At 52.4% G+C, this 13,171-nt stretch overlaps 1 protein-coding gene across 2 annotated transcripts in view; it reads right to left on the reverse strand.

Annotated features, from left to right (window-relative positions):
• Nucleotides 1-13,171, reverse strand: part of LOC140392103 (calpain-5-like) — a 135,926-nt gene that overhangs the window by 86,695 nt on the left and 36,060 nt on the right. The gene's annotated exons all lie outside the window — the stretch shown is intronic.

Consider the following 13,171-nt stretch of genomic DNA (forward strand, 5'->3'; position numbering starts at 1 on the left):
ACTTTCTAGTTTAGTCCATTTACCCAGATAGAAAGAATACATCACACCATCCTCTTATGGAAAACAGGCAAGAGAGGTTCGAGGGAAACAAAACAACCCACTTTCCTGGCCTGCAGCAACTCAAACCCAATCTGCATGATTCCCTTACTGAGAGAGTTCAACATAACAACAGTGATTCCCCACCAGTCCCTCTTCATTTTCCACTTTCCTTATAGGGGGGGGGGAAAGATTCACACATCTAAAATTATCCCTTTTCTTCATTCGCGCGATGAGGGCGCCATTGGCTGAGCTAGAATTTATTGCTCACCTCCAAGTGCCCTTTGTGGCTTGCTGGGACATTTAAGTCAACCACATTTGTGTGTGGGCCAGACCAGGTGGGATTGGCAGATTATTGAACCAGATGGATTTTTACAACAATCAACAATGGTTTTGTGGTCAGTCTTTTAATTCCAGATATTTATTGAATTCAAATTGCACCATCTGCCACGGTGGGGTTTGAAGCCTGGTTCGCTGGATTACCTGAATAGCAACACTATCACTGGGCCATCGTCTCCTGGGGCTGTGGTGGCTGTGGTCCACTGGCACTCGGGGACGTCATGGCCGGGATTCTCCGAGCCCGCGGCGGGACGGAGAATCGGCGGTGACGCCGGAAAGTCCCGCCAGGCCGTTCCTACGCCGGGACGCGATTCACCGGCGACCGGAGATTCGCCGCCAGTCGCGTGCGGTCGACATGGCGCCGGACCGGGTTCCCGCCGAGTACCGCCGGCGTGGTTCCAACCTGGTACCACCCGGCGGGAGCTCGGACCCGCAGCCGCGGTGGCCGTCCTGTGGGGGGGGGGGGGGGGGGGGGGGGGGGGGGGTCAGAGTCCGGGGTTGGCCTGCACGACCGCCAGGCCCGCGATCGGGGGCTACCTATCAGCAGGCCCGCGCGATCTGGAGGCGGCCTACCTCCCTCCACACGGGCCCGCTGTGATGCTGTGCCATGTTGCGCAGCGCCGGCGCTGAAACAGACACCACGCGCATGCGCGGACCCGCGGCAGCAGTGCAGGGTTGCGTATCAGCGCCGGACCAGCGCGCAGCACTCCAGCGCCGTGCTGGCCCACTGAATTGCTGGGCCAAGAGACCCGTTGACGCCGGCGTGAAACACGCCGGTGTTTACGCCGGCGTCAACACTTGGCCGGGATTTTGGAGAATCCCGGCCCATGGGTTTAAGTCGCACTCCAGACACAGCAGCACGTAATCCAGGCCTACGCAGTGCAGTATTCAGTCCAAAGACGTACACATTAGGTGGATTGGCCATGATCAATGCACAGGGTTATTGGGGTAGAGCGGGGGAGTGGGCTCAGCGAAAGTACTCTTTCCAAAGTTTGGTGCAGACTCAATGGCCGCCTTCTACATTGTAGAGATTGTCATCATATACATTAGTACATTATGGTGCAATCACATGCACACACTGATGGACATGCAGTAGGACCAACCAGCATACATAACACCGCAGCCAATCACCAGTGAGAGCACAAGCACTATAAAGACAGGGGACAGGAGAGTTCCCGCTCATTCTAGCAGCAGCCAGCTCAGAACACAGAGCTCACAGCCTGCAACACAGACATTCACCATGTGCTGAGTGCATCACCATAGCTAGTGATAGGAGAGGATCCACAGTTAAGCTGGTGTTGCTTATACCCACATTTACAGTATGTTAGCATAGTTGAACAGTTAATAAAATAGCGTTACACCACTTCCAGCATTGTTGGCTTGTTTGTGAACCAGAACACCCAACACGACAGAGATTGCGTGGGTTTCCTCCGGGTGCTCCGGTTTCCTCCCAGAAGTCCCGAAAGACGTGCTTGTTAGGTGAATTGGACATTCTGAATTCTCCCTCTGTGTACCCGAACAGGCGCCAGAGTGTGGCAACTTGGGGATTCTCACAGAAACTTCATTGCAGTATTAATGTAAGCCTACTTGTGGCAATAATAAAGATTATTCTTATTATCCCTCAAATAAGATCCCTAAAAATCTTTTTTAAATGTTTCCATTTAAGGGGCAATTTAGCGTGGCCAATCCACCTACCCTGCACATCTTTTTGGGTTGTGGGGGGTGAGACCCACGCAGACATGGAGAGAATGTGCAAACTCCACATGGACAGTGAACTGGGGCCTTGATCGAACCTGGGTCCTCGGTGCCGTGAGGCAGCAGTGCAAACCACTGCGCCACCATGCTGCCTACCATCACTAAACTCTGATGGTAAATCCCTTGAACCATCAGCTCAGTTTTTAAACAAACTATGTTAAGTTGAAAGAGAATCTTCCTTTGGTCCAATGTCTTGAATTAGTTTTCAGTACTTTCAGACAGTATAAATTGCCCAAAGTATCATCAAATATAAATGGACATTGAGCCACATAAGGATATGATAGGACAGGTGACCAAAGGCTTGCTCAAAGACGTACATCAGTTTGGAGATGAGAGAGGCGGAGAGTTTGAGGGAAGGAATTGCTGGAGCTTAGGCATTGGATAGCATTTGGGGAGGACTAGGAGGAGGGCTTGGGGAAACTACCTCAATTCCCGAAATCCTTCAATCCTATGGATACTATGGTGCAACTTACCGACCTCATCGCACCCGACTTGGTGATGCGGCAAGGCCGTTGAATCTCGTGATAGGCCTCTCGCGAGATTCACGACATTCAAAATGTCTTGCGAGATTCAATGGAATCCCGGGTGACGTCGCAATCTGGATCTTGCCCTCACGGAGTAGGATCCAGATTAGCATATTTAAATGAGCCATATTTAAGTGAGCCAACATGTCTGCACTGGATTCTCCCGGCGCCTGGGACCTAATAGCCGCGCCCAGGAGACCTCGTCAGGGCGCTGGTTTCCACAAACATGGACCGGGCGTAACGGCACCTGGGGCGATCTCACAGGATCCCAGTGGTTCCTTGCCACAAGTGGTGGGATGAGGGAGGCGGGGGGTGGAGGGGGGGTTTGAGGACCCCGCAAGAGGTAAGTTGGATGCAGTGGAGGGGATCCAGAGGATGTAGAGGGGGGGGGGGGTCAAAAGATCAGGGCGGTCTTTTACTAAGCCCCGATCAGCGAGTACTCTTCCTGCACTGCCCAGCTGAGCTGGAAATGATGTAAGTGCAGCCTCGACGGGCGTTCTCTGCAGAGGCCAAGAAGAAAAGGGTAAAGTGCTGTTGAAGGGTGGTGTAGCACCGAGAACCATCCCGCTGAACGTGTCTTCAACGGGACTCTTTATTTGTCCCGTTGAATCGTGCCCCCAATATACGAAATCGGAGATTAGTCCCGGATTTTTGATATACTCGGGCATCACGTCCCAATAGATGAACATTTATTTATGTTATCGGTGAACGTTTTCAAATTAAATACCTTAGTTGGAAGCAAAGCAGCAATATAAAGCCAATCAGCAAGTGCCTGTTGTTGATTCGACAACAACCTGCATTCGTATAGCACTTTTATTTATTTTTTCTCTAACAAATTTAGAGTACCCAATTCATTTTTTCCAAATAAGGGGCAATTTAGCGTGGCCAATCCACCTAGCCTGCACATCTTTGGGTTGTGGGGGCAAAACCCACGCAAACACGGGGAGAATGTGCCAACTCCACACTGACAGTGACTCAGAACCGGGATTGACCTGGGACCTCGACGCCTTGTGGCAGCAGTGCTCACGACTGTGCCACCGTGCTGCCCGTACAGCGCTTTTAAATGTGGTGAAATGTCCCTGGGTGCTTTGCAAGAGTGCTATCAGACATTGAGTCACATGGGGAGATATTGGAACAGGCGATCAAATGATGGATAAAGGAACGAAGGAGCGTTTTTAAAATAAAAGCAAGATAGAGAAGTTAATGGGGGGGGGGGGGTGGAATTCAAGAATTTAGAACCCAAGGAGACAATGGGGGAGGTTAAGACCATGGAGATATTTGAAAGAAAGGATAAGAATATTATTTTTAAAGTGGTTTTGTTGGATTGGGGCCCAATGTTGATCAACGGGCCACAGGGGTTATGGGTTGATGGGATTTGGCACGAGTTAAGCTTCCAGGCCGAAGGGTTTTGGATGGTCTCAACTTTATGGAGGGATGAAGGATAACAGGATAGCCAATTGACTCCAGATGTTACCTATCCTGTGTTTGCAGGAGTGCAAAAATAAAAGCCAATTGAGGATGCTGGAAACCGGAAATAAAAGCAGGGCTGAAGATGCCGTAGAGACTCGAAACGTTTCAGCTTCTCTCCCCACAGATGTTGCTGCGTGTCGCCAGTATTTTCTGTTTTTATTTTCTATTTGAAGGAGTGCTCCCTGACGTCACCCCCGACTGGCATTTGCTCCAACTTTAGACAGTTGTGTTTTGGACCCCCTCCAACAGAGGAAGTATTCTCCCTATCTTAAATCGACACCTCTAATCATTTTTAAAACACCACAATGTGATCAGGCCTTTAGGCTGGGATTTTCCATCGTTCACTCCGGCGGGATTCTCCAGTCGAGTGGCGTTTCGGCTGAGGGTCAGATTCGCCGTTGCCACTGGCAGCGGTGCCAGGAGCCGGCTCAGATGGGAGAATCCCAGCCTCAATCCTCTGCACTTCAGAAAATACCAGGCTAGCCCGCCCTCACAATTCAACCCTTTTTAACCGGAGGTAACATTGAATCTGCGCTTCAACCCCTCAAAAGGCCAATCTAGCAGTTTCTTCAGATAGTGTCTGACTGGAGTTTCACTGTACTTAATAAACAAGTCATGAAAACAACACACACACGCAAAAGTTTAAAATCGGGTCAGCCAGCTAGAGGCCGTCATGTGGTTTTAAATTCCGCCTGGACTGAATTGTATCAAATGTTACAAAACGTGTACAGAGAAGCAGGCGAAAAACAACCAAACGGCCAATAAAATACTGGATTACACACGTCCAAGAAACAGCTTGCTACCCCTTTCTCCTGTATGGCAGCTCGAAGTAGGGTCTTCTCATTTGCATCAACTCTCCTGTTCAACCCCTTTTGTTTTCCTCAGTGTCGAAGAATCCATTGATCTCATTCTTGAACGCACTCAGTTAAATAAAATAGCTTCATGGGGTAACATTTCACGTTCGCAGTGTGGAGATTTCATCTCACCCCTCAATTGTCAATGCCTGATCCTTTAACCTGAGGATATGAACCCCGAGTTCTGGACTCTCCAGCCAGTGGGGAGAGACACATATCGCAGAGTCAACTCAACCAAGTCCTCGAAGAATATATTTTTTTACCTTTCAATGAAATCGCCTCACTTTCTTCCAAACTCCAGGGAATATACAAATCAATGAATGGAATAGCGCAGCACAGGAGGATGCCTTTCGTCCCATCTAGTCTGTGCTGGTTCTTTAGAAGAGCAATCACGCTAGCTCCACTTTCCCGCTGTTTGCCCAATACCTCACTTGTTGAGGAGGAATTTTTTTTCTCCGGGACTGGAACGTATAATGGTAACCATTCACGGCTGTATTACATTGTACTATGCGGTTCCAATGCGGTACTATGTGGGCTCCAACTATGGACCATTGTACTGTATTCCACTGCTTGTATCATGTTGGTGGCCTTGTGGGCTCTGCCCCTGGCTCCGCCCCCTCAAGGGGAGGTATATAGAGCAGCTGTCCTGTAGGCGGCTCTCAGTGCAGAGCAGTCGCACGCAGGCACTGTTCTAGTTGATTAAAGCCACTGTTCACTTCAACTCTCTGTCTCGTGTGAATTGATGGTCGCATCAATTTAATCAACTACAACATCGCGATGGAAGCAGCCCTCAAACCTGACCAACTGGAACTCGATGTTTTGAGGCCTACCTCGCCGCCTACTCCTTCCCCTCCGTCACCGACGAACAGAAGCGGAGCCTCCTCCACGCCCGGGTGAGGCATCGAATCTCCGTGCAAATCGAGGGAGCGACCGCATACGCAGACGTGCTCGCGATCCTGAAGCAGCAATACGTGAGGCCGGTGAACGAAGTGTTCGCGCGGCATCTCCTCACCGCTCACCGCCAACACCCCGGGGAAATCGCTGGAGGAGTACCTACGCGACCTCAAAGTCCTCACGCTAAGCTGCAACTACAAGGCCGTCACGGCCTCACAACACATGGAACTCGCCATCCAGGACGCCTACGTGGCTGGGGTCCGGTTCAACTACATCAGACACATCTGCTCGAGAACGGCGCCCTCGACCTAGAAGAGACACTAAAACAAGCCACCTCCCTAGAAGTAGCGTTCCAGAGCCTCAACGCTTTCCCCTCCGACCACGCGACCCCCTCGTGGACACCCAACCAGAGTGTACCCCAGGCCTGTGCCGCGCGGCTGCCTGCCCATCCCGGGGGGCTGCCCTGCTACTTTTGCGGCCAGAGCCAGCACCCCAGGCAGCGTTGCCCGGCTCGGAACGCGAACTGTTGCGACTGCGGCAGGAAAGGACACTTTGCCAAAGCTTGCCTGGCCAGGCCCAAGTCCTCCAAATCACAGGCCCGACTCTCAGACTCGCAGGCCCGCAGACCCCCCAGCGTGGCTGCGTGCCTGCCGGCTCCGCCCCCTTCGGACGCATCATCCGCCTCGTGTTGCACGTGGGGGCAGCCATCTTTGACTCTACACAACACGTGCGACTCATGGGGGCCGCCATCTTGGCTGCCGTCCCCTACATGGCCCGCCATGTGCGACTCATGGGGGCCGCCATCTTGGCCGCCATCTTCACCGCTGCCCGACACGTGCGACCGACGGGGGCCGCCATCTTGGGACCACCCCACCACCTCTGACCATGCCGGCTACCCGCAACTCGGTGTGATCACTCTTGACCGGTCACATCTAAAGCACCTCAGGAACTCCATGATGACCGTCCGGGTCAATGGGCACGAAACGCCCTGCCTGTTTAACTCCGACCGACGGGGGCCGCCATCTTGGGACCACCCCACCACCTCTGACCATGCCGGCTACCCGCAACTCGGTGTGATCACTCTTGACCGGTCACACCTAAAGCACCTCAGGAACTCCATGATGACCGTCCGGGTCAATGGGCACGAAACGCCCTGCCTGTTTAACTCCGGGAGCACGGAGAGCTTCGTTCGCCCAGACACGGTAAGGCACTGTTCTCTCCAAATCTCCCCCACATTCCAAACAATCTCCCTCGCTTCCGGATCGCACTCAGTGCAGCTCCGGGGGTACACAGTCGCGAAGCTCGCAATAGAGGGCGTCGAATACGCTAACTTTAAACTATACTTTAAACTTTAAACTACCCCTTTCCCCCGGGGTAGAGGGGTCAATTACTAGGGGGCATAGGTTTAAGGTGAGAGGGGCAAGGTTTAGAGTAGATGTACGAGGCAAGTTTTTTACGCAGAGGGTAGTGGGTGCCTGGAACTCGCTACCGGAGGAGCTGGGGGAAGCAGGGACGATAGTGACATTTAAGGGGCATCTTGACAAATACATGAATAGGATGGGAATAGAGGGATACGGACCCAGGAAGTGAAGACGATTGTAGTTTAGTCGGGCAGCATGGTCGGCACGGGCTTGGAGGGCCGAAGGGCCTGTTCCTGTGCTGTGCATTTCTTTGTTTGTTCTATATGTACTCCCCGATCTCTGCGCTCCTCTTCTGTTGGGACTGGACTTCCAGTGCAGCCTCAGGAGCTTGACCCTACCACCCCTCACCGTTTGTAGCCTTACGACCCTGAAGGTCGACCCTCCCCTGTTGTTTGCGAACCTCACCGCCGACTGTAAACCCATCGCCACCAGGAGCAGGCGGTACAGTATCCAGGACAGGACTTTTATCAAGTCCGAGGTCCAGCGGCTCTTGCGCGATGGGATCATCGAGGCCAGTAACAGCCCCTGGAGAGCCCAGGTGGTGGTCGGCAGGACCGGGGAAAAGAACCGGATGGTTGTAGATTACAGCCAAACCATAAACCGGTATACGCACCTCGATGCGTACCCCCTTCCCCGGATAGCGGACATGGTTAATCGGATTGCACACTACCGGGTCTTCTCCACGGTCGATCTGAAGTCCACATACCACCAGCTCCCAATCCGCCCGGAGGACCGCCACTGCACGGCCTTTGAGGCAGACGGCCGCCTCTTCCACTTCCTCCGGGTCCCCTTTGGCGTCACCAATGGGGTCTCGGTCTTCCAAAGAACAATGGACCGAATGGTGGACCAGTACGGGCTGTGGGCCACATTTCTGTACTTGGACAACGTCACCATCTGCGGCCACAACCAGCAGGACAACGACGCCAACCTTCAGAGGTTTCTCCAAACCGCCCAAGCCCTCAACCTCACTTACAACAAGGAGAAATGCGTTTTCCGCACAACCAGACTAACCATCCTCGGCTATGTCGTGGAAAACAGAGTTCTAGGGCCTGACCCCGACCGTTTGCGCCCCCTCCTGCAACTCCCCCTTCCCCATTGCCCCAAGGCCCTGAAAAGGTGCCTCGGGTTCTTTTCCTATTATGCCCAGTGGGTCCCCAACTACGCGGACAAAGCCCGCCCACTTATCAAAGCTACCATCTTCCCGCTGGCGGCTGAGGCCCGCCAGGCCTTCAGCCGCATCAAGGCGGACATCGCCAAAGCCTCGATGCGCGCAGTGGACGAGTCCGTCCCCTTCCAGGTGGAGAGCGACGAGACAGAGGTCGCCCTCGCCGCCACCCTTAACCAGGCAGGCAGGCCAGTAGCCTTTTTCTCCGGTACCCTCAACGCCTCTGAAATTCGACACTCCTCAGTCAAAAAAGAAGCTCAAGCCATCGTGGAAGTGTGCGGCACTGGAGGCACTACCTCACTGGTAGGAGGTTTACCCTCGTCACCGACCAACGGTCGGTTGCCTTCACGTTCGAGAATACACAGCGGGGCAAGATCAAGAACGACAAAATCTTGAGGTGGAGGATCGAACTCTCCACCTATAATTACGATATAGTGTATCGTCCTGGGAAGCTCAACGAGCCCCCAGATGCCCTGTCCCGCGGCACATGCGCCAGCGCACAAGATGACTGACTCCGGGCCATCCACGATGACCTCTGCCACTCGGGGGTTACCTGGCTTATCCACTACATCAAGGCCCACAACCTGCCCTACTCCACCGAGGAGGTCAGGGCCATGACCAGGGACTGCCAAATCTGCGCGGAGTGTAAACCGCACTTCTATTGACCGGATAAGGCCCACCTGGTGAAGGTATCCCGGCCCTTCGAGCGCGTCAGTATCGACTTCAAAGGGCCCCTCCCCTCTACCAACCACAACGCATATTTCCTCAACGTCGTTGACGAGTTCTCCCGCCTCCCCTTTGCAATCCCTTGCCCCGACATGACGGCGGCCACTGTCATTAAGGCCCTGCATCGTATCTTCACCTTGTTCGGTTTCCCCACTTACGTCCACAGTGACCGGGGCTCCTCGTTTATGAGCGACGAACTGCGTCAGTACCTGCTCGGTAAGGGCGTCTCCTCGAGCAGGACTACCAGTTACAACCCCCGGGGAAACGGACAGGTGGAGAGAGAGAACGTGACGGTATGGAAGGCCGTCCTCCTGGCCCTACGGTCTAGGAATCTCCCAGCTTCCCACTGGCAGGAGGTCCTCCCCGACGCGCTCCACTCCATTAGGTCACTTCTTTGCACAGCCACGAACGAGACCCCTCATGACCGCCTATTTGTTTTCCCTAAGAAATTCACCTCCGGGGTCTCGCTTCCGTCCTGGCTGACGACACCGGGCCCGTATGACTCTGGAAACACGTGAGGAGCCATAAGTCCGACCCCCTGGTCGAGAAGGTCCAGCTCCTTCACGCCTACCTCCAGTATGCATACGGAGCGTGCCCCGGCGGCTGACAAGATACGGTCTTCCTCCGGGACCCGCAGGATCCCCTACCATCACCTACCCTCCCCAGCCTACACTGAACAGAGCGCCCAACCCTACATGGCCTCCACACCCCCTCCTATACCCCCTCCCCCCATGGCCGACCTACAGGGATGAAGCTCCAGAAGACACGCTCCCGGAGTCCACACCTGTGCCCGCATCGACGAGTTCAGCACCCATGCCCGCACCGACGAGTTCAACATCCGTGCCCGCTGCGAAACCAGAGCTCAGGCGATCGCAGCGCACGATCAGGGTGCCGGACAGACTCAACCTGTGAGCCCTCCCCCCCCCCCCCCCCCCCCCCCCGCCGGACTTCAATTTTTTAACAGGGGGTGAATGTGGTGAACGTATTATGGTAACCATTCACCACTGCATTGCATTGTACTATGCTGTTGCCCATGTGAGCTCCACCTATGGACCATTGTACTGTATTACAATGTATTTAGTGCAGCACAGTAGCATTGTGGATAGCACAATTGAACTTCTCTGTCTCTGCTTTTCACATTGGAGTCCGTATGCTGCCCATTCCCAAGGCTGCCAGCAATGGCAACCCTTCACTTCAGCTTGGACGTCAAGGTTAACTTATTATTCCTGACTTTTTGCTGCTTGTCCAAGGACCTGATAGTAGAAAAACCCGGCGAGATGATGAACCTAAATCCCACTAATGTTAGTGGAGACAAACTTAGACTATTTCTGTTTCGAGCGCCCTGTACAAGGTGCCATCTCAGCCTGACCCCTTCCCCACTGTGAAAATGCTGTTCCACCCTCAGGCAGGGACTTTGTGCTCCCGTTCCCATCGGGCGTGAATGGCGGTGGGCCAAACTGGCCAGATGCCCCGTCACGATTGTTCCTGCCAGTGACTAGATGGGATTTACGACATTCAATGTTGGGAACCTCATTAGAATAAATTTTAATCTAATTATCAGGCCTCTGTGCCTGATAATCCCCACTCCCGTGGGGTAGGGGGGCAGTGCCAGTTTGAGGTGGGGGGGAACGGTTTCTGTTTTTACTTTTGTGTATCGGAACAGCCTTTGAACATTGTGCCCCAATCTTTGTAAAGTTGCTAGCAGAGGGCGCTCAATCAGTGCGTACCCCACCAACGTGGCACCATGGGACTTGCCCCTTGGAGTTTCTTTCAGAGTCCAGAGCACGGTAGCATTGTGGATAGCACAATTGCTTCACAGCTCCAGGGTCCCAGGTTCGAATCCGGCTTGGGTCACTGTCTGTGCGGAGTCTGCACATCCTCCCCGTGTGTGCGTGGGTTTCCTCCGGGTGCTCCGGTTTCCTCCCACAATCCAAAGACGTGCAGATTAGGTGGATTGGCCATGATAAATTACCCTTAGTGTCCAAAGTTGCCCTTAGTGTTGGGTGGGTTTACTGGGTTATGGGGATAGGGTGGCGGTGTGGACCTTGAGTAGGGTGCTCTTTCCAAGAGCCGGTGCAGACTCGATGGGCCGAATGGCCTCCTTCTGCACTGTAAATTCTATGAAATTAAATGAAATGAAATTACACCACTTGTATCATGTTGGTGCCCTTATGGGCTCCAACCCTGGCTCCGCCCCCTCGAGGGGAGGTATATAGAGCAGCTGTCCTGTAGGCGGCTCTCAGTGCAGAGCAGTCGCAGGCAGGCACTGTTCTAGTTGATTAAAGCCACTGTTCACTTCAACTCTCTGTCTCGTGTGAATCGATGGTCGCATCAGTTAGTTTGTGGAACTCTCTTCTCCAGACAGCAGTGGAGGCTGGGTCGTTGAATATGGTCAAGACTGAGAAGGACAGATTTTTGATGGACAAAGTAATCAAGGGTTATGGGGTTTGCGGCAGGGGGAGGTGGGAGTGGGGAGACAGGAAAGTGGAGTTGAGGACACCATCGGGTCAGCCATGACCCTCTCGAATAGAGGAGCAGGCTTGAGGGGCCGAATGGCCAACTCCTGCTCCTAGCTCTCTTGTTCTTGTGTATTTCTGCTGAGAGTATTTATCCAATTCTTGTTTGAAAACAAATTTCAAAATTATGCCTTTCACCACCGAGTCCAAGTCACTGAAATATATCAAAAATAGCAGTAGTCCTGGTACTGAATATTCGGCAACACTGTATACCTCTCACCATTCCTTACCCAATTTGATATCTATGTTGCTCTTGTCCTTTTTATTCCAAAGGCATCAATTGTGACCCAAGCCGGGAATCGAACCTGGGACCCTGGCGCTGTGAAGCAACAGTGCTACCCACTGTGCTACCATGTTGCCCCAGCAGCATAGGAGGAGGTCTCTCAAGTTAATCAGGAATGATTTGCTTTAACAAACCTGAGCTTTACTATCTGACCAAGTGGCTGTTGATTTTCTCCCATATAACTGTGTCTGGAAGTTAATTCCCATCACCGACATCAAACTGACCGGCCTGTCATTGTCAGGTCCTCCCCTTTTGCAACATAGGCCTATTCTGCTCTTGGCCTGTTAATAGAATGCAGCAACCCTGACTACGCGTTAGCTTCACAACGCAGGATTTATAGCCTTCCCTCATCAGCTTGGTGACAGATGTATTTGAAATTGTGGCAAACCAGGCTGGCACAGTGGTTAGCACTACTGCCTCACAGCGCTGAGGACCCAAGTTGGATCCTGGCCCCTGGTCACTGTCCGTGTGGAATTTGCACATTCTCCCCATGTCTGCCTGGGTCTCACCCCCCCACAACCCAAAAGGCGTTGGGTAGGTGGATTGGCCACGCTAAATTGCCCCTTAATTGGAAAAAAAGAATTGAATACTCTAAATCTATAAGAGTAAAAAGATTATGGGGAACTGTCTCCACATTGTCATGTGAGAGTACCTTTAAGAAATGGATGTTCAAGCAATGTACCTTTAAGGAATGGAGATGATCATATTACTGAAGTGATGTCAGAGGTTGGGAGGAGCTGAGCTCACTTCTGCTTTTGGTTTCAGTTTGAAAAAGCAGCTTGGGTGTGTCTGTGTGTTTTCCAGAGAGCTGCAGGAAGAAAAGCAAGGTGCTGGAGCTGAAGTCAATCAAGCTGATATATCCCTGCCATCCAACAGAAAATATATATTAACTGTGACCTGGTGTGTTACTGTTTTGAAGTTTGTAGCCTTTTGGATGTTTGAAGGAAGATTTTGAGGGATTATTTAGTGTTGTATTATTTTCGGGGTTATCTTTGAAGTAAGGGGTGTTAAGAGATCCAACGTTTATTAAATAGGTTAATTTGAGTTCATGGAATAAACATTGTTTTGTTTTAAAAACCACGTGTCCATAATTGTAATATCGCACCTGGGGAACAAGCCGTGTGCTTCAAAAGCAACAATCCATTAAAGGGGGAGGTTGGTTGAACTCCATGATACATTTTGGGGTTC

The sequence above is a fragment of the Scyliorhinus torazame genome, chromosome 15 (assembly GCF_047496885.1).
Source record: "Scyliorhinus torazame isolate Kashiwa2021f chromosome 15, sScyTor2.1, whole genome shotgun sequence".
In the NCBI taxonomy this organism is placed as follows: domain Eukaryota; kingdom Metazoa; phylum Chordata; class Chondrichthyes; order Carcharhiniformes; family Scyliorhinidae; genus Scyliorhinus; species Scyliorhinus torazame.